The 26,821-nt window shown below is 39.8% G+C and overlaps 1 long non-coding RNA gene across 1 annotated transcript in view; it reads right to left on the bottom strand.

Annotated features, from left to right (window-relative positions):
* Positions 1–26,821, bottom strand: part of LOC307190333 — a 218,572-nt gene that overhangs the window by 190,272 nt on the left and 1,479 nt on the right. Inside the window, exons 2-3 of the long non-coding RNA XR_013829464.1 lie at positions 25,307–25,557; positions 24,131–24,270 (exon numbers count right to left, since the gene is read on the bottom strand). This is a non-coding gene — a long non-coding RNA (uncharacterized lncRNA). The remainder of the gene's footprint in view (positions 1–24,130; positions 24,271–25,306; positions 25,558–26,821) is intronic.

A 26,821-nucleotide genomic window follows, 5' to 3' on the forward strand; every position in this document is an offset into this window, starting at 1 on the left:
GGCACCAGGAACCCCGAGTATGTCTCCCAGCTCACCTGTTGCTCTCAGAATAGCTATCTGTGGCAGCCCGTCAACAGAAAACCTGCTGCAAGGAATGCAGTCAGCTGACAACCTCCAGCGGCAGTGCCTTTGGGGGTCCGCCTCAGTGTTAGAGCCAAGAACATGGGTTCTCAGCTGATGACTAAGCACGGCATGGGTGCTAGGGCCTGGCCATTTCTGCCCACTGCGAGATTCCTCTCCTGTCGATCTCTGGAGCTGCCTCGGGGTGGCTGAGATCCTCAGAGCTGCTCTGCAGTCTGAGACTGGCTCTTCCCACCCTCTGTCCTTTCACAGGTGTCAGACCTCCAGTGTGGTCTGGAGGCTTCCTGTGCCTGTGCCTGCTCCCTCTTCCCTTTATGTTTCATGGAAACGACCCCCCTAAATCTCATCTGCTTCTACCTCCACCACGGCATATAACTCTGCGATGACCCGAACTGACATGCTACCGTCTCTGAGCCTCAGTTTCCAGATGAAGAAAATGTGGCTGTAAGAGTTCATTCCTAACACACAATTGGGAAATGATACGTAGTTGCCAGGTTGTCGGTAGCAGCTAGAGCATCAACCTTTCAAGGTTATTAGGCTTAAGTGAAGACATTGACATAAAAGTGTGTGGCAGAGACATCTTTTGCTTACGGAATATCCAGTTGATCACCCATATTTTCACCCCAGGTGGGCCATGTGACAGATTCTGGCCAAGGTGCTATGAGCAGAAATGATGCATTTTCAATATAGGCCAAAACACAGAAGAGTAAATGTCCTCTAAGGCTGGCACAGCAAACTCCAAAGGCCATGTGTTAAGATGACGGTGTTTTCATCAGCCTGTGATTTGTGAGCTAATGTAGAACCCAGCGCCCAGCTAACCCACATTGGATATATCACGTGACAAGAAATAAAGCGTTAGTGTGTTAAGAACTGAGATTTGGGGATTAGTTTGTTACTGCTACTTAAACTATCCTATGCTGACTAAAACAATACGTTTTGCAAAATGTACGGCACTGTGAAAATAAAAGACATTTTCACTTCAACTGCTTACTTTCTAGCATTATTCTTGCTTGTACTTGGGAGAAAATGTAAAACTGAAGATATAATTCAAGACAGAAGAAAAAGAAAACTCGATTTAGGAATAAAATTCTCAAACTGAAGGTAGGAAAAAATCAGTCATTGGGGGAAATCTAATTTGAAAATTCTTACTGGAAAAATATCTCAGAGTTATACTTGAAAAAAAATCCAGAGTTGATTATAAATTAGACATAGAGCCGTTCACGAGCTTTATAATCTCGTGATGTGGCAGAGGGTAGTTTTTTCCACTTTAGTTTGCTAGAGTGAAATAATCAGTGTTATTCAAATTCCTTATTTTTTTTTAATTGCACCAAAACTAGAACAGGATGTTTCTAAAGTGGGGCCAGTTTCTGTGTAAGTTGACGTGTGTACACTGGAGGTGGCTATAGAGAAGAGCAGCTGTTTTTGCCCTTTTCAATAGTTGGTATGTTGATTAGGTGGCGACTCTTCTCTTCCAGTCCTTAGAACACAACCAACCTGCAGAAGGGTCTGGCAATGATGAATAATGAAAAGGTCAAAACAGAAAGGCCAGATTTCACAGCCTGCAAAACATCTGAAGTTTCACCTCCTCATTGCTATTGGACAAATGGCAAGGAATAGAAGTGGTTCATGTTCTGTCTTTCCAGGGACAAGATTTCAACCAGAAATATCTTGGAGGGAGCCGATATCTTGGATTTGGAAGCAGAGAAGTGAATGTTTCTACGCCTCTTTAGAGATAGGATAAAACATGGAACTTCCAAATGACATAACCTAGAAAAATCAGTTTATATAGGTACTACCTTTGAACTACTCTTGGGCACTCATAACTTAACACTGGAGAAAGCAGTACTAGATCACTCACTTTGTGGTCTGCCATAAATTGAGGAATGAACTGCAGTTATTCTTATGGCAAAAGTGGAGAAGGAATGAGTTCAAGGGCTCTGAAAGCCGACTGTACTAAATAAATATTGGAATGAAACAAAGATGTGGTGACAACTTTTACACAGTGAAATGGCCGTAGAATGGGGCAGTTGTAAATCTGTTCCTTTTAAGCTAAAAATCCGTACTCAATCTAGTTTCATTTCTAAGAAGTTCCGTATAAAACGTGTAGCATCTTATCTGGGTACAGATTCCACAGAATCTAATATCTTCAGAAACAACTGCTCTCACCATCCCTCTTCCTCATCCGTCCTCCCCACCCTGCCTGCCTTTATCTTTTCCTTCCTTCCGGCAGGATTTATTAGTCTGCACAGCTGTTTACTAATGTGTTTCTATCTTGAAGCCACTGGCTGTGGTCAAACTATAAAATGGGGAAAAGATGACAGGAAGTTTTGCTTTGTTAGATACAAAACAGAAACAAAAATTAAGCTAAACAGAAACAAAACCTGATGATTAGTTGTCACTTTATGTTTTCATTTGTTTCACTTGGTACCATTGACTTTAGAAGTTAGAAGACATGTGCCTAACTCCCAGCTCTTCCACTGATTCCCTAGGCAACTGGACTTCAGATTCAGTGCAAAATTTACTTGCACTTTCCAGGTATGCGCCAGGTATTAATCCAAGTATTTTCACATATGCCATCTTATTTCATGATTTAAAAAGTTCAAAGAGGTTAGAGGAACTATAGATCCTGGCTTGCCTAGGACAGGGCCCACTTGCCAGCATCCCATTCGGTTAGCACACCTTTTAATCTTCAGAGTGTCGTATTTGGGAAATGAACAACATGGTCATCGTACATAGGGTAGGTGTTATTAGAACATTCTTATTATAGGCCTCTCTGGGTCTTAGTTCCCTTATTGATAAAAATGGGATGCTTGAGTAGAAAACATTAAAAGTCCCTTCTGGCTCTAACGTCTATGATTCCTTGCACATTTATAGATATCTTGGCATCAAAGCTTTCTATCTGCTTGAAAAGTCTATTAGGGTAAAGACTCTGCCTCAGCAACCTGTCAACACTGAAAAGGGCAAAGGGATCCTCCACTTTGGTACAAGAAATAAGAATTTCTAGGGCAGAATACATGGTGGAAAAAATGCCTACTGAATTTACATGCATTAATGATGCAGCACTGCCTATGAAGTCACCAACAGTTTATAGAAGATACACGGAAGAGTGTATACCAGAGACCACAGGGCGATATATACCTAAAATAACTGGTTACTACCTGTTGAGTAATAATATGGTAAAATCGAACACATTTCAGTTTAGAATCATTGCCACAATTAAGAATTATGAACAGTTTCCACTGTCGGTTACTCGTATTATGTCTTTTTGTCCTTTCATATGTCTGCTAATGCTAAACCTCTAGAACATAATTTTCACTTTGCCCACAGGCAACCTCCTGGAAAACATGTTTTAGTGAAAGAGCTTGGGCTTTGGAGTAAACTACCTGAGTTTTAATCCTGGCCCTGCCAGTTATTCAAATGCAGGCTGCTTGACCTTTCTTTGAGACTCAGTTTCCTTATTTACAAAACAGGAACAACAATCCAAATTTAGAGAGTCATTCTGAAAATTCAGTGAGGTAGTGCTGACACATTGAAGGCCCTAAGAAAATATTTGTACTCCTAAACTGCCCCCAAAGAGGTGTCTACGTGAAATGCATCAAATAAGTATTGCAGCCTAAATCTTGTCATTAGGAGCCTAGATCTCTCATGGTTCAATGGCTGCGCAAATACCAGTAAGTGGGATTTCACTTGACGATGGCTTTATGATTAGCAGCAAGTGGCAGCTTGGTTTTCAGCTTTGTTGTACATGGCAGTTCTTAAGGGAAGATTCTCTGCCTTCTCCAAGGCTGTCTATCAGTTTGTTGATGCTCCAAGGCTGAACATAATGTTCTATTTACAGAGGGTGTTTAATAAAAGCAATCTGTCATCAGTGTCTCAAGTCCAAAATAGCTCCCCAACTGTAATCTACATGACTTTCAAGTTAAGAGAAAGCTAGGATCAGACCTCACCTGTGGTCTTGGATTTTGTTCTAGATACCATACTTTAAAAGCATCACATGTGCAGTCTTAGGATTAATGGGTCTGGAAGGATTAGAGAGTAAAATCATGAACAGCTGTAGCCAGGAAGAATGTTTAAAAGTGTTTTGGGATAAATGCTACTCTGATGGGGGTACTTTTGTTTTGGCCTGGAAATGACCAATTGTGAACTAAAATGAACAGAATATTCTTTCCTTCTGGAAACGCAATACAGATAGAACATAGAGGCATCTGAGGAAGAGACCGAGAGACAGAGAGACAGTAAAATGCAGAAGCACTTAGGGAGAACAAATCATTTCCAGAATAAAAAGTAATTGGTAGCAGACACTTCACAGGGCACATCAGAAGTATTTCTCTACACCCACTGTAGGTCTTGCTATTTCAAGTAAACGTTAAGCAACTGCTTCAGAGGGATTGATGGCATGTTGCATATTTTTTATAATCAGTGTACACCCAATGCCGAATTGCCTAAGACAAAAGTAACAATATGAGGAATCAGAGTAATGGTGGCTCCAATGTCTTGGTGGGAGATTAGCTTTTACCTTCCCAGAATCTCCATCACTTTCTAAAGTTACCCTAAATAAACATAATAATCTTTGATAGGGACAACGGGTAATTTCTTAATCTTAGGTGAAGTGTGACCAAAAGTCTCTTTAGAGAACCTTATTACATTAACTATTCTGTCATATACAATGTAGGTAAAACTATAATAAACTATGCAGAGTTTCAAGACAAATCCTCTAGTTTCTCTTTCTAACCTTATTGCCCACCACCACCACCCTCGACCCAATCTCCACTAAGGACATTCTGAAACCACTATGGAATCTCCTAGATAATTCTCCAAGCCTCCAAGAGCTCTCCCACGGTACTGACTGGGTTCCAGACTGACTGGGTTTGATCATCACAACAAATGACATCTAAAAATGTTCATTAGCAAATTGATAGCAAATTGTGTGAGATTTTATTCTACTGTATGTATTAGTGGATCCCATTTAACCCCTATCTTTTTTAGTCTTATTATTTTTTTACTTTTCTAAAGCTCCATTTACATTTAAAAATGTTAGAGATAGCCATATACTCTTAATCATTCCAGTCTGGATTCTGATGCCAAAGTGGAGAAGTTTCCTAATATCCCTTCCAAAATGCTGTGGGTGTATAACTCAAATGCATAATGAGTCACCAACTAGATGATAAGGCAAGTCAAAACTATATTCTATAATTAATGATAGAAGGAACTAGGGATATTTAGCCCAGAGAAGTAAATGCTCCTGGTAGTTATTTTAAATATCTGAAGAGTTATGGAGTAGAAGAAAGATTTGGATTGTTCTAAGTGACACTAAAAAGTGAAACTAGAGTAAAAAGTCAAAACTACATTGAAATATATCGGCTCAGGTAAGGTCTATGTAATAGTACTAGCAAAGATAGAACTGGAAGACAGAACTGAAAGGCAATGAGTTTAAGGACAGAGTAGGAATTTGGCAGAAAAGGTGTATGAAAGTTTCAAACATCAGATTGATGCGTGGACCATAAATCCATTCCAACCTGAGAGGCAATAACTCTAAGGGAATAAAATGAAGATGAGGATCAAGGTATATAGCAAGTTCATTTGAGTTACAGAACACAGGAAAGTATAATGTTTAAAGAGGAAATCTAGAATTGGAGAAAGGTTTTCTGCTAGAGAAGACCCAAATCACACAGAGATGAGAAGACTGATGCTCCTCGTGAATAACACCTAATGCACTGGGATTGGGCAGTCAGGCTCTAACACTGTGTATAAAGCAAAAGCAACTGAACACTAAGAAAGAGACATACAGCGGTCTGAATAATATAAAATCTGAGCACATTAATATTTCTGTCAATGCAACCAAGAATGTTACGGCATATATGTTGCTAGGAATGACAGAAGCTCTTACTGCAGTGAGATTAGGATCTTTTTGAAATATCAACAGAAGCATTATAGTTGGTAACATTCCCATCTAAAACAGATGACATTGATATACAATCGACATACTAGGGGGAAGAGCATACAAAATTACGGACGAGATTAGTTTGTTCTATACTGATTTTTCCCTTAGGAGTTTTAGCTTAGCTGTCAAATCAATTAGTTTTCCTCAATCCCAAGTACAATATCAAATTTCTCTGTTTTTTGTTTTTCTGGGTTTTTTTTGGAGTGAAGTGGGTTATGTCTGGGTGCCCTTTTATGTATTATGACCACCAGGGTGTAAATCGATTGGCCAAGTAAATGGGTAAATAAGCTGTAAGTAATGCCCAGGATTGGAGTGGAGGTGCTCCTTCTGTCTCATCTTCCCAGCATTGGTCAGGGCTATCTTGCTTCTCAGCTGGGTCAGTGCAGTGTGAGTTCTGTGTTCCAGGTTTTACAAACCCCTTAAGAAGCAAAACATAGTAGGAGGATATTTTAAAATTGAAGTCTGTTATCTTCACCAACCTCTAATGATTCAAGCATCATCAAGAACTTGCTATAACGTTGCCTTTAGGTAGAGCTGATACCCAAGAAAGAGTTAAATTCCTCACTTTGGAGCTCTTATGTAAATTTGGGTAGATCTAAAGTAGGAAAAAGTTTTGAAAGCCATGATTTTTATTGCAAGAACCATGATTTTTATTGCAAGAAGAATTGTTTAACTTCCTTGGCTTTAAATGTGGAAGAGGCAAGGCCTAGAAGATTCAAAACACAGTATAGCAAGAACAGATGGGTAATGTAAGCAGAGAGTGATGGGAACTCTAAAGAACTCAAAGGGAAATAGTAGAAATTAAAAACACTGTAGTAGAAATGAAGAATGCCTTTATAGTCTCATCAGCATGGCCAAGGAAAGAATCAGTGAACTTCAAGATATGTCAGTACTTCAAATTTCAAAAATTAAAATGGAAAGAGAAAAAAATGGAAAAGAATATCCAAGAATTGTGGGACAATTACAAAATGTGCCATAAGTGTAATGAGAATACCAGAGGGAGAAGGAAGGAAGGAAGGAAGGAAAGAAGGAAGGAAGGAAGGAAGGAAGGAAGGAAGGGTGGAAGGAAGGGAGGGAGGGAGAAAGAAAGAAAAAATATTTGAAGTAACACTGGCCAACAATTTTTCAAAATAAACAACACAGGTCCAGGAAGCTCAGACAACACCAACCATGATAAATACAATAATGACACCAAAAATCTACACCTAGGCATATCATATTCAAAATGCACAAAAAATCAAAGACAAAGAAAATATTGAAAGAATCAGAGGGGAGGGGCAGAGTCAAGATGGTAGACTAGGAGGACATGGAGTTCACGTCTCCGCACAACTAGGGCATCTACCAGGCACTGGTGGGGGACCACGGACACCTAAGGGGATGGGAGGAACCCCCAAGTGACCAGGTTGTGGTTCTGTTTTACCTTGTTGTTGTTGACTCATTTATATTTTTAATTTTTCTAATAAATTTTTTATTTTTCTAATTTTATTTTATTTTTTATTCATTATTATTGTACTGCTACTTGTTTTTTCTTTTCTTTTGCTGCACCGCATGGCTTGCAGGATCCTGGTGGCCCAGGCCAGGGGTCAGGCCTGAGCTCCTGTGGTGGGAGCAATGAGTCCAAACTGCTGGACTAACACAGAACCACAGACCCCAGGGAATATTAATCGGAGTGAGGTCTCCTGGAGGTCCTCATCTCAGCACCAAGACCCAGCTCTACCTAACTGCCTGCCCACTCCAGTGCTGGACGCCTCAGGCCAAACAACCTCTAAGATAGGAATACAGCCCCACCCATCAAAAAAAAAAGATATGACAGAAAAAATGTTACTGATGAATGAGCAAGGTAAAAACCTACAATACCAAATAAATGAAGAAGAAATAGGCAATCTACCTGGAAAAGAATTCAGAGTAATGACAGTAAAGATGATCCAAAATCTCAGAAATAAAATGGAGGCACAGATTGAGAAAATACAAGCAATGTTTAACAAAAACCTAGAAGAACAAAAGAACAAACAGTAATGAACAACACAATAACTGAAATGAAAAGTACACTACAAGGAATCAATAGTAGAATAACTGACGCAGAAGAGGGGATAAGTGAGCTGGAAGATAAAATGGTGGAAATAACTGCTGAGGAGCAGAATAAAGAAAAAAGAATGAAAAGAATTGAGGACAGTCTCAGAGACTCTGGGACAACATTAAATGCACCAACATTCAAATTATAGGGGTCCCAGAAGAAGAAGAGAAAGAGAAAGGGTCTGAGAAAATACTTGAAGAGATTATAGCCAAAAACTTCCCTAACATAGGAAAGGAAATAGCCACCCAAGTCCAGGAAGTGCAGAGAGTCCCACACAGGATAAACCCTAGGAGAAACACAGCAAGACACATATTAACCAAACCAACAAAATTAAATTCAAATAAAAAATATTAAAAGCAGCAAGGGAAAACCAACAAATAACATACAAGGGAATCCCCATAAGGTTATCAGCAGATTTTTCAGCAGAAACTCTGCAGGCCAGAAGGGAGTGGCAGGGTATATTTAAAGTGATGAAAGGGAAAAACCTACAACCAAGATTACTCTACCCAGCAAGGATCTCATTCAGATATGACAGAGAAATGAAAACCTTTACAGACAAGCTAAAGCTAAGAGAATTCAGCACCACCAAACCAGCTTTACAACAAATGCTAAAGGAACTTCTCTAGGTGGGAAACACAGGAGAAGAAAAAGACCCACAAAAACAAACCCAAATCAATTAAGAAAATGCTAACAGAAACATACATATCGATAATCACCTTGAATGTAAATGGATTAAATGCTCTAACCAAAAGGCACAGACTGGCTGAATTGATACAAAAACAAGACCCATATCTATGCTGCCTACAAGAGACCCACTTCAGACCAAGGGACACATACAGACTGAAAGTGAGGAGATGAAAAAAGATATTCCATGTAAATGGAAATCAAAAGAAAGCTGGAGTAGCAATACTCATATCAAATAGACTTTAAAATAAAGACTATTACAAGAGACAAGGAAGGACACTACATAATGATCAAGGGATCAATCCAAGAAGAAAACATAACAATTACAAATACTTATGCACTCAACATAGGAGCACCTCAAAACATAAGGCAAATGCTAACAGCCATAAAGGGGGAAATTGACAGTAACACAACAGTAGTGGGGGACTTTAACACCCCACTTACATCAATGGACAGAAATCCAAACAGAAAATAAATAAGGAAACACAAGCCTTAAATAAAATAAACCACATAGATTTACTTGATATTTACAGAACATTCCACCTGAAAGTGGCAGAAAACACTTTCTTCTGAAGTGCACATGGAACATTCCCCAGGACAGATCACATCCTGGGTCACAAATCAAGCCTTGGGAAATTTAAGAAAACTGAAATTCTATCAAGCATCTTTTCCAACCACAATGCTATGAGAAGAGAAATCAATTACAGGAAAAAAAATCTGTAAAACACACAAACACATAGAGTCTAACAGTGCACTGCTAAATAACCAAGAGATCACTGAAGAAATCAAAGAAGAAATTTTAAAATACCTAGAAACAAATGACAACAAAAACATGACAATCCAAAACCTATGGGATGCAACAAAATCAGTTCTAAGAGAGAATTTTATAGCAATTCAAGCTCACCTCAAGAAACAAGAAAAATCTCAAATAAACAATCTAACCTTACACCTAAAGGAACTAGGAAAAGAACAGAGGAAACACAAAGTAGAAGGAAAGAAATCATAAAGGTCAGAGCAGAAATAAATGAAATAGAAATGAAGAAAACAATAACAAAGATCAATAAAACTAAAAGCTGGTTCTTTGAGATGATAAACAAAATTGATAAACCTTTAGCTAGATTCATCAAGAAAAAAAGGGAGAGGACTCAAATCAATAAAATTAGAAATGAAAAAGGAGAAATTAAACTGACAACACAGAAATACGAAGGATCATAAGAGACTACTACAAGCAACTATATGCCAATAAAATGGACGACCTGGCAAAAACAGACAAATGCTTGGAAAGGTAACCTTCCAAGACTGAACCAGGAAGAATCAGAAAATATAAACAGACCAATCACAAGTAATGAAATTGAAACTGTAATTAAAAATCTTCCAACAAACAAAAGTCCAGGACCAGATGCCTTCACGGACGAATTCTATCAAACATTTAGAGAAGAGCTAACACCCATCCTTCTCAAACTCTCCAAAAAATTGCCAAGGGAGGAACACTCCCAAATTCATTCTATGAGGCCACCATCACCCATGATACCAAAATCAAACAAAGATATCACAGTATCACTGATGAACACAGATGCAAAAATCATCAACAAAATACTAGCAGAGAGAATCCAACAACACATTAAAAAGATCATACACCATGATCAAGTGGGATTTATCCCAGGGATGCAAGGATTCTTCAATATATGCAAATCAATCAATGTGATTCACCATATTAACAAATTAAAGAATAAAACCATATGATCATCTCAATAGATGCAGAGAAAGCTTTTGACAAAATTCAACACACATTTTTGATAAAAACTCTCCAGGTAGTGGGCATAGAGGGAACCTACCTCAATGTAATAAACGCCATATACAACAAACCCACAGCCAACATCAGTCTCAGTAGTAAAAAACTGAAAGCATTTCCTCTAAGACCAACAACAAGACAAGGATGTCCATTCTTGCCACTATTATTCAACGTAGTATTGGAAGTCCTAGCCACAGCAATCAGAGAAGAAAAAGAAATAAAAGGAATACAAATTGGAAAACAAGAAATAAAACTGTCAGTGTTTGCAGATGACATGATACTATACATAGAAAATCTTAAAGATGCCACCAGAAAACTACTAGAACTAGTCAGTGAATTTGGTAAGGTTGCAGGATACAAAATTAATGCACAGAAATCTCTTGCATTCCTATACACTAACAACAAGAGACCAGAAAGGGAAATTAAGGAAATAATCCCATTTACCATCATGACAAAAAGAATAAAATACCTAGGAATAAACCTACCTAAGGAGGCAAAAGACCTGTACTCAGAAAACTATAAAACACTGATGAAAGAAATAAAAAATGACACAAACAGATGGAGAGATATACCATGCTCCTGGATTGGAAGAAACAACATTGTGAAAATGCCTATACTACCCAAAGCAATCTACACATTCAATGCAATCCCTATCAAATTACCAATGGCTTTTTTCACTGAGTTAGAACAAAAAATTTTACAATTTGTATAGAAACACAAAAGACCCTGAATAGTCAAAGCAATCTTGAGAAAGAAAAACGGGGCTCAAGGAATCAGGCTCCCTGACTTCAGACTATACTGCAAAGCTTCAGTAAGCAAGACAGTATGGTACTGGCACAAAAACAGAAACATAGATCAATGGTACAGGATAGAAAACCCAGAGATAAATCCAGGCACCTATGGTCACCTAATTTATACAAAGGAGGAAAGAATATATAATGGAGAAAAGACAGTCTCTTCAATAAATGGTGCTGTGAAAACTGGACAGCTACATGTAAAAGAATGAAATTAGAACACTACCTAACACCATACACAAAAATAAACTCCAAATGGATCAAAGATCTAAATGTAAGACCACACATTATAAAACTCTGAGAGGAAAACACAGGAAAAACACCCTTTGACATAAATCACAGCAAGATCGTTTTTTTAAAAAAATTAATTAATTTATTTATTTATGGCTGCATTGGGTCTTTGTTGCTGCATGCAGCCCTTCTATAGTTGCAGCGAGTGGGGGCTACTCTTCTTCTCATTGCACAGGCTTCTCCTGTTGTGGAGCACGGGCTCCAGGCACGCGGGCTTCAGTAGTTGTGGTGCGCAGGCTCAGTAGTTGTGGCTCGTGGGCTCCAGAGCACAAGCTCAGTAGTTGTGGTGCACAGGCTTAGCTGCTCCTCGGCATGTGGGATCTTCCCGGACCAGGGCTCAAACCTTTGTCCCCTGCAGTGGCAGGCGGATTCTTAACCACTGCACCACCAGGGAAGTCCCCACGGCAAGATCTTTTACGACCCACCTCTTAGAGTAATGAAAATAAAAAGAAGCAAATGGGACCTAATTAAACTTAAAGTTTCTGCACAGCAAAGGAAACCATAAACAAGACCAAAAGACAACCCACAGAATGGGAGAAAATATTTGCAGATGGAGCAATGGACAAAGGATTAATCTCCAAAATATACAAACAGCTCATACAGCTCAATATGAAAAAAAAACAACCCAATCCAAAAATGGGTTGAAGACCTAAATAGACATCTCACCAAAGAAGACATACAGATGGCCAAGAGGCACATGAAAAGATGCTCAACACCACTAATCATTAGAGAAATGCAAATCAAAACTCCAATGAGGTATCACCTCACACCAATCAAAATGGCCATCATCAAAAAAATCTACAAACAATAAACGCTGGAGAGGGTGTGGAGAAAAGGGAACACTCTTGCACTGTTGGTGGCAATGTAAATTGACACAACCACTATGGAGAACAGTATGGAGGTTCCTTAAAAAACTACAAATAGAACTACCATGCGACCCAGCAATCCCACTACTGGGCATATACCCTGAGAAAACCATAATTCAAAAAGAGTCATGTACCACAATATTCATTGCAGCTCTGTTTACAATAACCAGGTCATGGAAGCAGCCTAAGTGTCCACCAACAGATGAATGGTTAAAGAAGATGTGGTACATACATACAGTGGAATATTAGCCATAAAAAGAAATGAAATTGGGTCATTTATAGAGATGTGGCTGGACCCAGAGTCTGTCAAACAGAGTGAAGTAAGTCACAAAGAGAAAAATATCGTATGTTAACACATATATGTGGAATCTAGAAAAATGGTACAGATGAACCTATCTGCAGGCAGGAATAGAAACACAGACATAGAGAACAGACGTATGGACATGGGGTGGGGGAAGGGGAGGGTGGCATGAATTGGGAGGTTAGCTTTGACATAATTACACTACCATGTGTAAAACAGATAGCTAGTGGGAACTTGCTGTATAGCACAGGGAGCTCAGCTTGGTGCTCTGTTATGATCTAGATGGGTGGGATTGCGGGGGGTTGGGGGAGGGAGGGAAAATAATAAAAAGAATCAGAGAGGAAAAAACTTCACCTCACTTATAGAGGAAAAGTGGATAAGAAGTACATGAGACTTCTCTTCACAAATCAAACAAGCAAGAAGCAAGTAAAGTGAGATATTTAAAGTGTTAAAAGAAAAAAGCCCACCAACAAGAATTCTGTGTCCAGTAAAATTATCCAGAAGTAAAGGAGAAATAAAGACTTTCTCAGACAAACCAAAATTTAGGTAATTTGTTGCCAGTAGATCTGCCTTGTAAGATATGTTAAAAGAAATTCTTCAGAGAGAGGAAAAAGGATAGAGGTCAGACACTTGGACCTATGTAAAGAAGAGAAAAATATTAGGGAAAGAGTAAATGAAGGTAAAATAAAATCTTTTATTTTTCTTATTCTTAATTGATCTAACAGATAACAGTTTGTTCAAAATAATGATAGTGTCAATGTGTTTGGAGATTATAGTGTACCTATAAGTGAAATAAATGACAGCTATACTATAAGGGACAGGAGGAAAAAATTAAGAATACTCTGTTATAAGGTACTTGCACTACCCATGAAGGAGTACAGTATTATTTGAAAGTGGATTTGCATTAGTTATAAACGCACATCGTAAACTTGAAGGCAACCACTAACAAACAAACAAACAAAACCCTACAGTTATATATACCGTAAGCTAGAGAGTAAGGAAGACTATGTGAAGACACTAGGATTCAGTAGCTGAGAAGAGTTTGATCAAAGAAGGAAGAAAGGGTGGATTAACAGGCATGCTCTTCAGTCCCTGAGAAGTAGCCCATGTCCCAGCTGTGGTCGGATATAACAGGAATAATAGAATCCCTGACAGAAATACCAGACATGCAGACAAGCTGTTCTGATTCCAAAACAGAAGGCATCATTTTCTAATTTGCCCTATGCAGTCTGGGTGACTGCACACTTCGTAGAGAAATTCCAGGTCCATCATGGCATTTGAGTGATAGAGCAGTGACCACTGAAGCAAATCAACAGGTGGGTCTGAGAATAGCTCTGAGTCTCTCCAAACAAAACATGGCATGAGAAAAGCGGCTGGGAATTCAAAGCCACCCAAGAGGAGCCTCACTGTTGGGACCAGGGGGACACAGGTGCACAGAATTTTTAACTGGAGGCCATGGAGAGACGGTTGTCGGTCGTCATAAGTAGCAAGTGCTTCTGCTAAATTTTAGTCTCCGTTTGCTCACAACTCCAGCGTATGACCTCACTCTACTTCATGAGCTCTCTCTGTGTCTCCTTTCAGAATTCAGCTCTTACTGTTAAAAGCTTAATCTTCTCCACAACTCCCAAGACTAACTGCAGAGTTGAGAGGATCTTATTAGCTTAGCTCATTCCTGAGTAGAGAGAGATTTCTCAGGCCACTTGCTGACCTATGCATTGCTTACCCTCAAGTCAGTTAATCGGACTTGGGGAACCTGGATACAAGACCACTGGGTTGAGAATATGGCTGTCCAGGATGCTCCTTCAGGAAGAGCTGTGGTCTCCCTGAGAAAAGGCTGTGGGCGTGGCAGGCACAATAGTTGGCCCTGACTCGCCCAATGATAGACAGGTAGGTGGATTTTAGATAGATATCAAATCAAACCTAGCCTGTAATCAATAATCTATAGTAAAAGGAAATCATAGGTACAAAAATAATAATGTAGTAAGGTTTAGAAGTTATGGAGGTAGTACTTTTCTTTATCCTTTTTATGTCGTTCCTTACACAATTCACGTCGATATTAACGATAATAGAGACTAATATTTGCTAAATGCCTACTATGTGTTTGGCAAGTTGTTAGATGCTTTATATAAAATAATTAGTTTAATTCCCACAACAACCCTAAGAGGTGGGCACTGATATCTCATACCACTAATGAGGAAACTAAATCTGAGAAGCTTAGTAATTTATACATATAACTTTTCTGCTTATAGGAAGCAGCAACATTTGCACATATCTTTCCTCACAAAATGCCCTTGGTTGCACTTGGGAACAAATTCATTTTCAAGAGCAAAGATAAAAGGGTAATTTAGAGACAAGAAGAAAGAAACTAAAATAAGAAGAAAAAAAGCCTATCAGAGGCTTATTTTAGATATAGTACTATTATAAGAACAATTAAACTTTGATTGGCTTGGGGTAAAAAAAACCTAAGGGATCGTAGGAAGCTTTAACTGAAATTTACAGCTCTATGAGATGTGATTTTTAAAATCTTGATCTGTAAGAAGAAGTTCATTGGGGAACAGAAAAGTTGGAGTTTTTGCTTGGTTTTGTAACTTACTGCAGAACCTTGACTAAGTTCCCTAACCTTTCTGGCATCAGAGGCACCACCACTAATAGGCCTTCAGCAAATGCTTTTATGAACAGGAAGGGATTTGATCTTTTAGATGAGCAAGTGTGAGTCCTTAGCTTGAAGACCAGAGACAAAGCATTATGCATGTCATGTGACAAGGATGCAAAAGTAAGAGTCCTTGTGAGTCCTTAAGGAACCCACTGATTAAGGTCATGAACGCAGAAGTCCAATGCATGGTCTGCTATACTGGAAATCTTTGGTAAATGAATAGGAGAGCAGAACCGGTTCCCCTCCTCCCACCCCGGCCCATTGGTAAAGGCACAAGGACTGCAAATAGGATTCATCTTGTGTGCCAATTCCCATCAATTCCCAGCAGCCTGGTGTCATGTGTAGAGAGATGGGTGACTTTGTCCAGGCCAAGCAGGAAAGAATACTGCAGGTTATCAAGGCTGTAGGAGAAACAGGGCTTGGGTATGTGGGTAGAAGAACCTTTCAAGACTCCAAGGTGGCTTTGAAGGCACACAGAACTGGGTTGGAAGTCTTGCTTCATCACTTAACCACGCGACCTAGGACAGCCCAAGTCTCAGCTTCTTTAATGTATATGACAAAGTATCAAATGCCTACATTACGTGCTATGGTAGGCACGTCATTGTATAAAGCACCAAGCACAGTGTCTGACAAATAGTAGTTGATCAACATATGTTAGCTGCCTTGACTGACATCCAACTTCTTCAACAGATTCCACGGTAGCCAGGACGTTCTTGGTCTAGTGATCATTGTAAACGAGGGTTCAGCAATCATGTGTCTGTGAGGACTCTAGACTCCTCTCATTCCCGAAGACATCCCCTAATACTTAAATTGTTGCCATTTCATGCGCAACTTCACCCCTTAGATTTATGTATTTTCTTATCATCGTCTTCTGCTCTCCTTCCCATACTTTTCCTCTGCTTTTTGGATTTCTATACCGCGGGATGGTACTAACCTTTACCTAGAGACTCAACACATAAAACCTGGGGATCAAGGATGCCTCCCAAGGCTACCATTTTGATAAAAGGAATCTGAGTATGAAATGATAAAGGAAAGGCTGTCACAAGGTTGCCCTACTAGAAATGTGCTCTATTCTCTCAAGAACCTGTATCCAGTCCCCCTGCCGCTGAGTCACTCACAAGCTTCCAGATCACCATGGAAGTCTCGAGTAGCTATTTTGAAGGCCTTCAAATACTCACTTGACAGTTCAGCTCCATTGTATGACTGAATTAATGGAAACAGCCAAATGTTTCTTTTCCTTTCCTTTACATGTGGGTTCCCCTAGACCTCCTGGCCTCTCCCTGCCCTGTGCTGCATGCATGAACAGAAACAGCCTCTCAGAGCAGATCTGCAAAGGAATTTTCTGGCTGAGGCAACCTGAGGTCAGGAAACCACGCAGCTGTCAGCTCACAGTTACAGTCTGGGGGGAAGAGAAGCCTGAGGCTTGGGTATGAGGCTCCCACTCGGTCAACCTCCTCACCAACATTTCAGCTGAACAATAACCATGATTGATATAAGAAAGAACAAAGCGACTTCCCAAATATTTCTTTCTTTCTTTTTTCCTTTTTTTTTTTCTTCTTGCCCAGTATGCCATGCTTCCTGTTTCTCTAGTAATGAAAATGTGTTCATCTGTCAAACGGAAAGCTGCCCCACTGTCTTAGGTGCAGAGAACTTCAATCACAGCAGCTGCTGCGACCAGACCCAGAGCCAAGCTCCTCATTTGTTTTGGCTAACGCTGCAGAATCAGTTTAGGCATCCCCCTAGAACAAAATGGTGCACGGGAACAGAGCCAAGCTAGGGAAGAGAAGCAGCAAAGTTGCAACAGATTATTTGTCTGCTAAAACAGAAGGAGAAAGATATCAAAACCTGGATCCATTTGAGTCCAGCCTCCCTAACATATTCTTTATTTGCAACACAGATGATTTTCTCTAATATCATTCAACAGGTGTTAAACTGTAGCTTTTCTAAAGATTAATCATTGCAGCCTTGGCAATGGAGAATTAGGACGGAACAAGGCAGCTCCTGGAATTCTTAGTGTATTTCTGCTGGGTACAATATGTATATGGCGCTTGTTAATGGTAATGATAATGAGGAAATTATCGTCGCCCTCCGTGTTCCCAAGGCATGCTGCGCATACCTGTATCTCAGGTAATAAACTACACGGATAGGAAATTATGTTTACTTTTGTATCTTTTACTTAGACTGTGAGTGCCTTAAAATACGTTTTTTACTTAACTATAGTTTTCAAAAATTAACACATAGTGGGCACCCAAGAAATACGGGTTAAATGGTTTATTTGTTTAACTAAATTGCATTAGTGTATAACACGTCCGTCTTTCAATTTCATTAGCGAGGTCTGAATAAGTATGTTCATTTTTGGCAAATGTACCAGAACTGTTTACCTGAAAAGCTCCATCTATATTTCTATTTTCACCTATTTGAGACAAAGACCAAGACTACCCAGACATAAATTATTTAATGGGGTCATGAGGCCAAACCCACTTTGTGGCTCAGTTGGCCCGGCTAGGGGAGAAAAGAGTAGAGCTTGGAAACATGATATGGCTTCACTTTTTTCCCCCAGATTTATCAGAAAATGGCTAACCTTGAACGTCCACTTGAATATTGTAGATCTGATTAGAGAAGGGGAATATGAAGTCAAACTCTAAGCAGGCTACAAATGGAATTAAATGAAAATCTCAGAATATTTAAATGCCTCAACAACTTTGACGGTGTTATCTCGAGTCTGGACAACTTTTACAGGATTATTCTCCTACTGGTCAGCCTGTGCTGTGTAGTCTTGTGTCCCAGGAAATACCTCAGTTAGGTACTTCTCTAGGACAAGATAAGCCAGCACCCAGCAGTAGTAGACTGTGGATGGTGTGGTGGTCTGCTGCCTGAATTTCCAAGTCTTAGGTTAGGGTAGTGATGAAGAGTCAATGAATGGGTCATCCCTAAAGCCTGGAGTGTTTCCAGTATGTGCCGAGACACTGGCTGGAAAACTGAGGGAGGGAGAATCCTTCCCTATAAGTCAGTAGTTAGAACTACCTTGTATGCCTCTCTTCCAAAACCACAGGGCTGGCTGGGTTGAAGGCATCACAAGAGAAGCATCCTCTGTAGAGTCAAAGATAAGAGTACCAGTGTCCCTGTTCTGTTGCTGGAGATAGCCAGCTCTGGTCAGACCCTCCTTGGAGGAGGAGGAGAGAATTGAACCTCCTTTGCCTTGCCCAGTATATCTCGTGCTTGTTTCCCCGAGCCCCACGCTCCTTTCACATTATTTCAACAGTAAAATAGTCAATTTATTTTGTTTGGCACATTGTGTTCCACACACAAACTGATCTGATAACATTTGGTTGAGATTATTCAATTGAGCAAAATATTGGAGGAGGGTTGTTTATTTCTGGGGTGTCATATAGTTTGATCAAAATGGTTTTCATTTCATATTACGTCTTCCTCTACAACACTGCAGCATCCAGCCATAAATGAAAATAGTTAAACATCCAGGTAATTTAACTCCATCCTATCAAATATTAGATTTAGGAACATTGGGATAATAAAATAAAGGTTTCTTACCTCCAGATGGATATTTGGCACCGTGTAGTCATAGCCTATGTAGGGTAACACTTTAAGAATTAACATTATTGGAGCAGAAATAGAAGAATGATATGACTCTTCAGCATAAATGTGACATTTATGTCAAATAAGCATTGGATTGAAATCAACCAATTCAATTTCCAAGGGCCTATTGCACTTAGCAGAAAATTCTGCATAATGCATGCAAACCTGTGACATTACCCCGGAAGCCAAACTCTTTGAATTACTACTGAAGATTTCAATCCAACCCAACCAAATGCATTGTATATGCGTGTGTATATGTGTGAAAAAATCTGAAGCCTCTGAGACAAAGGTCTTAAACAACACAGCAGGTGTCAACTTTGCATCAAGACAATGCTGGAAACCCAAAGTCAGAATAGTACTTACTTAAACCAACTTGTTCCAGTGAAATACACTCGAGTATCAAATGCTTATTGGAAGAGAGGTCACATATGTCTTTTCTCTGGAAGTCTGTCCTGTTTATTTTCCCTCCTTTAAGTATGCCCTGGTGTCCCAAAGTATTTCCTTACGACTGAAGCTTAGCTATCTGTGGTATGGGGACGGGACTGGGAAGAACTTGACCCAGTTTCTTCAGGGATTAGTTCTTGAACTCCTGAGAACCGTATTTAAAGTGGCTTACAAACGGGTGAGAATTCTTGCCTGACACTTGAGATTGAAAACCTGTGATGGGAATCAGTTTGGACTCTAAAGCTACAACTCAAGAGTATTAACACCAGGTGCCTCCTCTTAATCACCAGGCAAGAACTGTATGTGAATTCAGTGCTGCAGTGGTTGGCCACGTGAGTAAAATTTAAGATACTGGAAAACATATATTAGCCTTGAATACCATGTCTAGAGTAGAGTCTTGCTAAGTTGACCACACAGAACCCTGCAACCATACTCAACTATAAAAGCATTGTAATGACCATTGGCCCTCTCCCCATGTAGGAGCTCCATGACCCTTGGAGTGCGATGTATTATAATGATCAACAGGTTTCATTATCAGTAAACTTTGGTTGAGACTTGACTCTACCTCTACTCAAATCTCAAGAAAGTGACCTTGAAGGATGTCAACAACTCTGAAGCTTTATGTACTAAGATAGTGGTTCTCAAACTTTTCTGTATCAGGACCCCTTTACAGTCTTAAAATTATTGAGAGCCCCAAAGAATTTTCCTTTATGTGGATTATATATTTTGATATTTACCATATTAGAAATTAAAATTAAGCATTAAAATTGATTCATTTTAAAATAACAGCAATAAACCCATCATAGGCTACCATAAAACATAATTTTGGAAAAATAACTATTTTACAAAAAAATAGAGAATAACATTGTTTTACAGTTTTGCAAATCTCTATTATTTAATAGAAGACAGCTAGCGTCTCAAATGTGCAACTGCATTCAACCTATGGTGATATCACACTTCATGTCGTCTTGGGTAAACTCCACTGTACATTCAAGGACTGAAAAAGACACACAACAGTCTGGACCGCTTGGGCTGCCTGCAGAAGGGACCACCAGGGGTCCCCAAACCACTCTTTGAGAACTACCATCCTTACAAGCAAAATGGAGGATAACAACAACAGCAGTAATAATTACAGTTAATAGTACTTAAATCCTTACTCCGTGCCTGGCCCTAACTGAAGTGTTTTTCATATAGTATCTCATTTAATCCTTGTAGCAACCCCCTGAGGTAGATATGATATAGCCTTGTTTTCATTTTCCAGATGAAACAATTGAAGCAGAATGAAGTAAAGTACCTCTCCCAAGATCTTATAGCTCATAAATGGTGGAGTTAGGATAGGAACCCAGGTACAGTCCTGTTATAAGATCAACATTCGTTGCAGTAGTAGTAGTAGCAGTATTTAACATTTATGAAGTATTGACTATGTAAAACGCTAGATACCATACATTATCTCTTTTTGCCCTCAAAACAGATCTGATATACTTAGTATTATTATTATCATTTCACAGATAAGGAGATGGTCTTGACTAAGATATTTAGTATATGGGAAAATTATATAAGCTCTCTAACGATAAAGGTTTGCTATTTAAGTAGGAAATTATGCTAACATTAGGTGAGGTGGTCTGATGCTTCATTCAACTAGCATCATCGCAGAATGAGATACAGTTATTTCTGCAGAAGTAAATTTTCCAGAATAGCTCATCTGTACTACTTTGCAGCCCTAAACGTTTGAAGTATCAATATAGCTATACGGGAACGAAGGAATCATTTTGAACATTAACTTTGATTCTGTTCCTTCCTTTGGAGATGCATTGGAGGCTACTGATGCGGGGGTAGGCCTCTATTTCCTTATTAAATAATCCAAGGATGCTTTATGTGTTGTATGTGGGTTTTCTTTTTAGAGTTTGTAGATTTTTACTTTCAAATTTTTTTCTATCTTCTCTTTGTCAAACCAACAGTATTTTTTTTTCCCAAAAGAATCCTTGGACCTGTTTCTAGACACCTCTCTTTTGGTGACCTTATATCTTACTGTTCATATTCTGTCCTCTTAAGAAACTAGGCAACCAAGTTTGCTTGTATAAAGAAACTAGGCAACCAAGTTTGCTTGTATCAAGAAACTAGGCAACCAAGTTTGCTTGTATAAAATAAGAGCAAAACGTATCTGAGTTTCTGGACCCCTCACATCTGTTTCGATGGTTCCAAATGCTTCCTCCGCTCACTTGCATCTGATTGGCCCTGCCCAGATAAATGAGGGTGTGGCATAGGCATTGTTCCTCTGAGTGAGATGTTCCTAAGAGATCACAACTTTTGATAGTTTGGAAGTTTTAATGCCATTTGTTATGAAGACAATTTGCTTATGGGCTTTCTTTTCACGTAGTTTTACATTTGGGATCTCTGCTCTTAACTCCACTTTTTTTAAAATCCTTTAGAGGAAACCAAATATGCCTTGTTCCAATTCCAATAAGGTTGCTTTGAATGTTTCAAACTTGTAGTCATGGTTGAGACGACCTAATTTAAAACACATTTGGAAGTTCAACTGAGCCTAACCTAGGTGGTTTCAATGTTTTCTCTTATGAGTTCACTTTTTTGTTGTTGTTTTTGTCTAAATTCATGCCCCAGTGTAGTTTATGTCCTTTGGCAGTTGAGATACTGAGCCGAGGAAAAGTAGCAAAGCCATCAAAATCATATTAGAAAGAGAGAAAAGAAAAAAAAAGGAAAGAAAAGAAGAAGAAGAGATGATGTTTGAGAAGGAAAAGAAACATATATCATTGTTGTACTGGACTAAAATCAGTTCAATAAACAATGATAAGTGCTAAGGACTAGTCTAAGGGATAGACATGTAAATCCTTCCAATCACACTCAAAATAAAGTTCAAGTTCTGGGACCTGTCTCCTGCCTACCCCTCTAGGCTCTTCTCCCACTCCTCCTGGCCTTGTAATATATGTGCTAGTCCTCCAACGACCATACTGCATTCCCCCTCCAAGTCTGCAGGTGTGGTTCCTCCATTTTGAAAGTCCTGATGACCTCTGCCGTTTTTGTTAGGCAAAACTCTTAATCATCCTTCAAAACTCAGCACAAGTGTGCCCACTTCTGAGAAAGTTATCTCTCCTCTCCAACTAGATGTCACCACTTCCATCTTTGTACCCCTACTTTACCTTCTGGAGTAGTCTTCTCACAAAAAGACATTCATATGTTTGCATGTTTATTTCTCCGCTAATTTGCAAGTTCTTAAATACAAGTGTCTGCATCCTTACTGCTATCACGATGCTGGACACATAATGGACAAAACATATAGATTAAGTTTAAATTTGAGTTATAAGAGAGTTCCTGCTCTCTGGGAACTCACAAACTAGTGGTGATACAGATTCATGCATTTGAAACTCTAGCTTGAGATGGGCTATCACTGATGTTCTAATAGCATGAATGCATTGGCTCTTAGATCGTCTATGGAAAGTTTATACAACTTGGGTCTTGATTTGAGAGGCATATCTGCTAATATCAAAACTCAAGCCAACTCAGAAATAAACCCTTACATATATGGTCAAAGATTTTTGATAAGGGTGCTAAGACCATTCAGTGGGGAAAGGACAGTCTTTTCAACAAACGATGTTGGGAAAACTGGATATCCATGTGCAAAAGAATGAAGTCAAACACTTACCTTATACCATATACAAAAATTAATCCAAGATGGAATAAAGACCTAAATGTAAAAGCTAAAACTATAAAACTCTCAAAGTAAACATAGGAGAAACTCTTTCCGACATTGGATTTGGCAACAATATCTTGGATGTGACACCAAAAACACAGGCAACAGCAAAAAAAACAAACAAACAGCAATTACATCAAAATCAAAACACTTTGTGCATCAAAGGACACTATCAACAGAGGGAAAAGGCAACCCATGGAACAGGAAAAAATATTTGCAAATCATACATCTGATAAAGGGTTAATATCTAGAATATAGAAAGAACACCTACAACTCAACAACCACCAAAAACAAACAATCCAAATCAAAAATGGGCAATGACCTGAACAGACATTTCTCTGAAGACGATACCAATTAGCCAATAAGCACATGAGAAGATGCTTAACATCACTAGGAAAACACAAATCAAAACCACGAGATACCACTTCACAGCCATCAGAATGGTTACTACTAAACAAACAAACACAAAAAACACAAGAGAAAATAACAAGTATTGGCAAGGATGTGGGGAAATTGGATCCATTATGCACAGCTGGTGGGAATGCAAAATGGTCCAGGCACTATGAAACACAGTATGGTTGTCCCTCCAAAAATTAAAAACAGTTATCATGTGACCCAACAATTCCACTTTGCGATATATATCCAAAAGAAGTGAAATCAGAGACTTGAACAGATATTTGTATGCCCATGTTCATAGCAACATTATTCACAACAGAAACAAGGTAGAAAAAAAAACTAGTGCCCATCAACAGGTGAATGGATAAACAAAATTACATAAATCAAATATTATTCAGCCTTAAAAACGAAGGAAATTCTGACATAGGCTACAACACGGATGAACGTTAAAGACATCATTCTAAGTGAAATAAGCCAGACGCAAAAGGAAAAGTACTGTATGGTTCCACTTACCTGAGATACCTGGAGAAGTCTAATTCATAGAGGTAGTTGTTGGTCTTTGGAGGGAGGGAAAATGGGGAGTTACTGTTCAGTGGCAGCCGAGTTTCAGTTGGGGAAGACGAAAGAGTTCTGGAGATGGATGGTGGTGAAGGCTGCACAACAATGTGAATATACTTAATGTCACAAAACTGTTCCCTTAAACATGTTTAAAATGGTAAATGTTATGTTATATATATTTTACCACAATTTTAGAAAATTAAAAACAAAAGAAAACAAGCAGGCCTATCCCTGCCGTTATTACCCTCTTGTTTACCGGTTATCTTATAGGCTGGATGCATGAACGCACTGGAGAATCTGATAAACATCTGACTTCAGTTTAATTATGTTAAGCAAGGCAGAAAGAAAGGAATCCACTTGGTGCCACCACGCTGGAGATCTGCTGAGAAATCTCAACATGGAACCCAGGTGAACTGGCTCCCAGCCCTGTGCAAAAGCCCAAGAGGCATTATCATTCCCCAGTGAAGAGCAGGTAGACACTTGGAACGCGTCTAAGCAGGAGGCTTTTCCGCTCACGGCCTGGCCCTTGGGAGAAGACACCTGTGATGTGACTTGGCTACGGCCTCTCCTCCCCTGACTGCTGAGCACCTGCGCTTACTAAGCGCATTAAAAGTTATCATTCCAGGGCTTCCCTGGTGGTGCAGTGGTTGAGAATCCGCCTGCCGATGCAGGGGATACGGGTTTGTGCCCCGGTCCGGGAAGATCCCACATGCCGCGGAGCGGCTGGGCCCGTGAGCCATGGCCGCTGAGCCTGCGCATCCGGAGCCTGTGCTCCGCAACGGGAGAGGCCACAACAGTAAGAGGCCCGCGTACCGCAAAAACAAACAAACAAACAAAATCTCACAGGGCTTCCCTGGTGGCGCAGTGGTTGCGAGTCCGCCTGCCGATGCAGGGACAGGGGTTTGTGCCCCGGTCCGGGAAGATCCCACATGCCGCGGAGCGGCTGGGCCCGTGAGCCATGGCCGCTGAGCCTGGGCGTCCGGAGCCTGTGCTCCGCAACGGGAGAGGCCGCAGCAGTGAGAGGCCCGCGTACCGCAAAAACAAAAAAAACAACCCAAAAGTTATCATTCCACAGCCAAAAAAGGGATAAACTCATCTGGCTGTAATTCAGGACTGAAAAGAAAGCCTCACCTTCACCCTCAGCAGCGAGCGTCCTTCCACCTTCCTCCTCCACCCAAGAAATTCAACAAACTACCGGGTTGGAGATTTCTTTTCTCCCCACCCCCATCTCCTAATGAAGTGCAGGTGCGGGAGTAGTCCATCGAGGGTCTGAGAACGGGGGTGAAGGGCAACAACATTCCTGAGAAATTCAAGCCCTTAAATCCACTTGTCTTTATTCGCCACAGAGTTTTTGGTTATATTAGGAGGTCAGCAATCTTCTCCTGTAAAGGATCAGAGAGTAAATATTTTAGGGTTAGGGGGCTGTAGGGTCTCTCTCGCAACTATTCAGTTTTGCTCTTACAGTACAAAAGTGGCAGAGACGATACGTAAATGGACATATTTGTGTTCCAATAAAACTTTATTGGTAGAAATTAAAATTTGAATTTTGTATAATTTTCACGTGTCTCAAAATATTATTTAAAAAACTTTTTTCAACCATTTGAAAACACAAAAACCATTCTTAGCTTGTGGGCCTCGCAAAGAGGCAATGAGCTATATTTGGCCTAAGGTATGTTGTCTGCTCACCCCTAGTTTAAATACTTTTAATCTTCCTACTGGAAAAAGTTGATGTAGCTCACGTGTTCTTGAAGGGGAGGGAACTAATAGTTATTGGTAATTTACTCAACGAAGTTCAGCAAACATGGTGGTTAAAAGCATAGGCTCTGAGAACAGAATGCTTGGGTTTAAATCCAAGCTTCTGCCACTCACAAGCTGTGTGACCTTGAGGGATTTATTTAAACTATCTAAGCCTGTGTCTCCTCATCTGCAAATTGAAGCTGATGAAAACAGAACCCAGCTAGCAGGGTTGTTATGTGGCTTAAATGAATGGATACACGTTGAACGCTTGGATCAGTACCTGGTGCCTCATAAATATCAGCTGTTGTCTGCTCTACGATGCCAAGCCTGGTATTAGGTCCTTTATTTCATGAGCTCATTTAATCCTGACAAACGTATATGATGACCATTTGATAAATCAACAAATTCCATACAGTTAAGGCAACTTGCTCGAGGTTAAAGCAAAAGGATGGTTGTAAACCAGGTGATCTGCTATGGTCCAGGTACTTCCCTTTCCCTCAAACCGTGCTCCCTTCAAAGATACTTCTGCCGTTTTTGATACTGTGGACCCTATATTTATGACAAATCTCCTTTCTCTCTTGGTTCCATGATTCTTCTTCCGTTAGTTCTCCTCTGATTTTCCCTGCTGTTCTCAAGGGTTCCTCTTCCTCTCCTTATCTCTGAAATGCTGGCCTTACCCATTGTTCAGGTCAAAGACATTCACAACATTCCTCTAGCATCTCATTCATGGTCGTGGCTTCAGTTATGAACAATCACCTTTTGTAAACGAGTCCCACAGCTAATCATGACCTGTCTTCCCAGCCCCAATTCTATGTGTGCTGGACTCAGATATTTCCAGAGGGCAACGTGACAGATGGATTGCAAACTCATGCTGATCTGGCTTCACCTTAAAGCACTGCCACTCATCAC

Source organism: Stenella coeruleoalba, assembly GCF_951394435.1.
Source record: "Stenella coeruleoalba genome assembly, chromosome: 8".
In the NCBI taxonomy this organism is placed as follows: domain Eukaryota; kingdom Metazoa; phylum Chordata; class Mammalia; order Artiodactyla; family Delphinidae; genus Stenella; species Stenella coeruleoalba.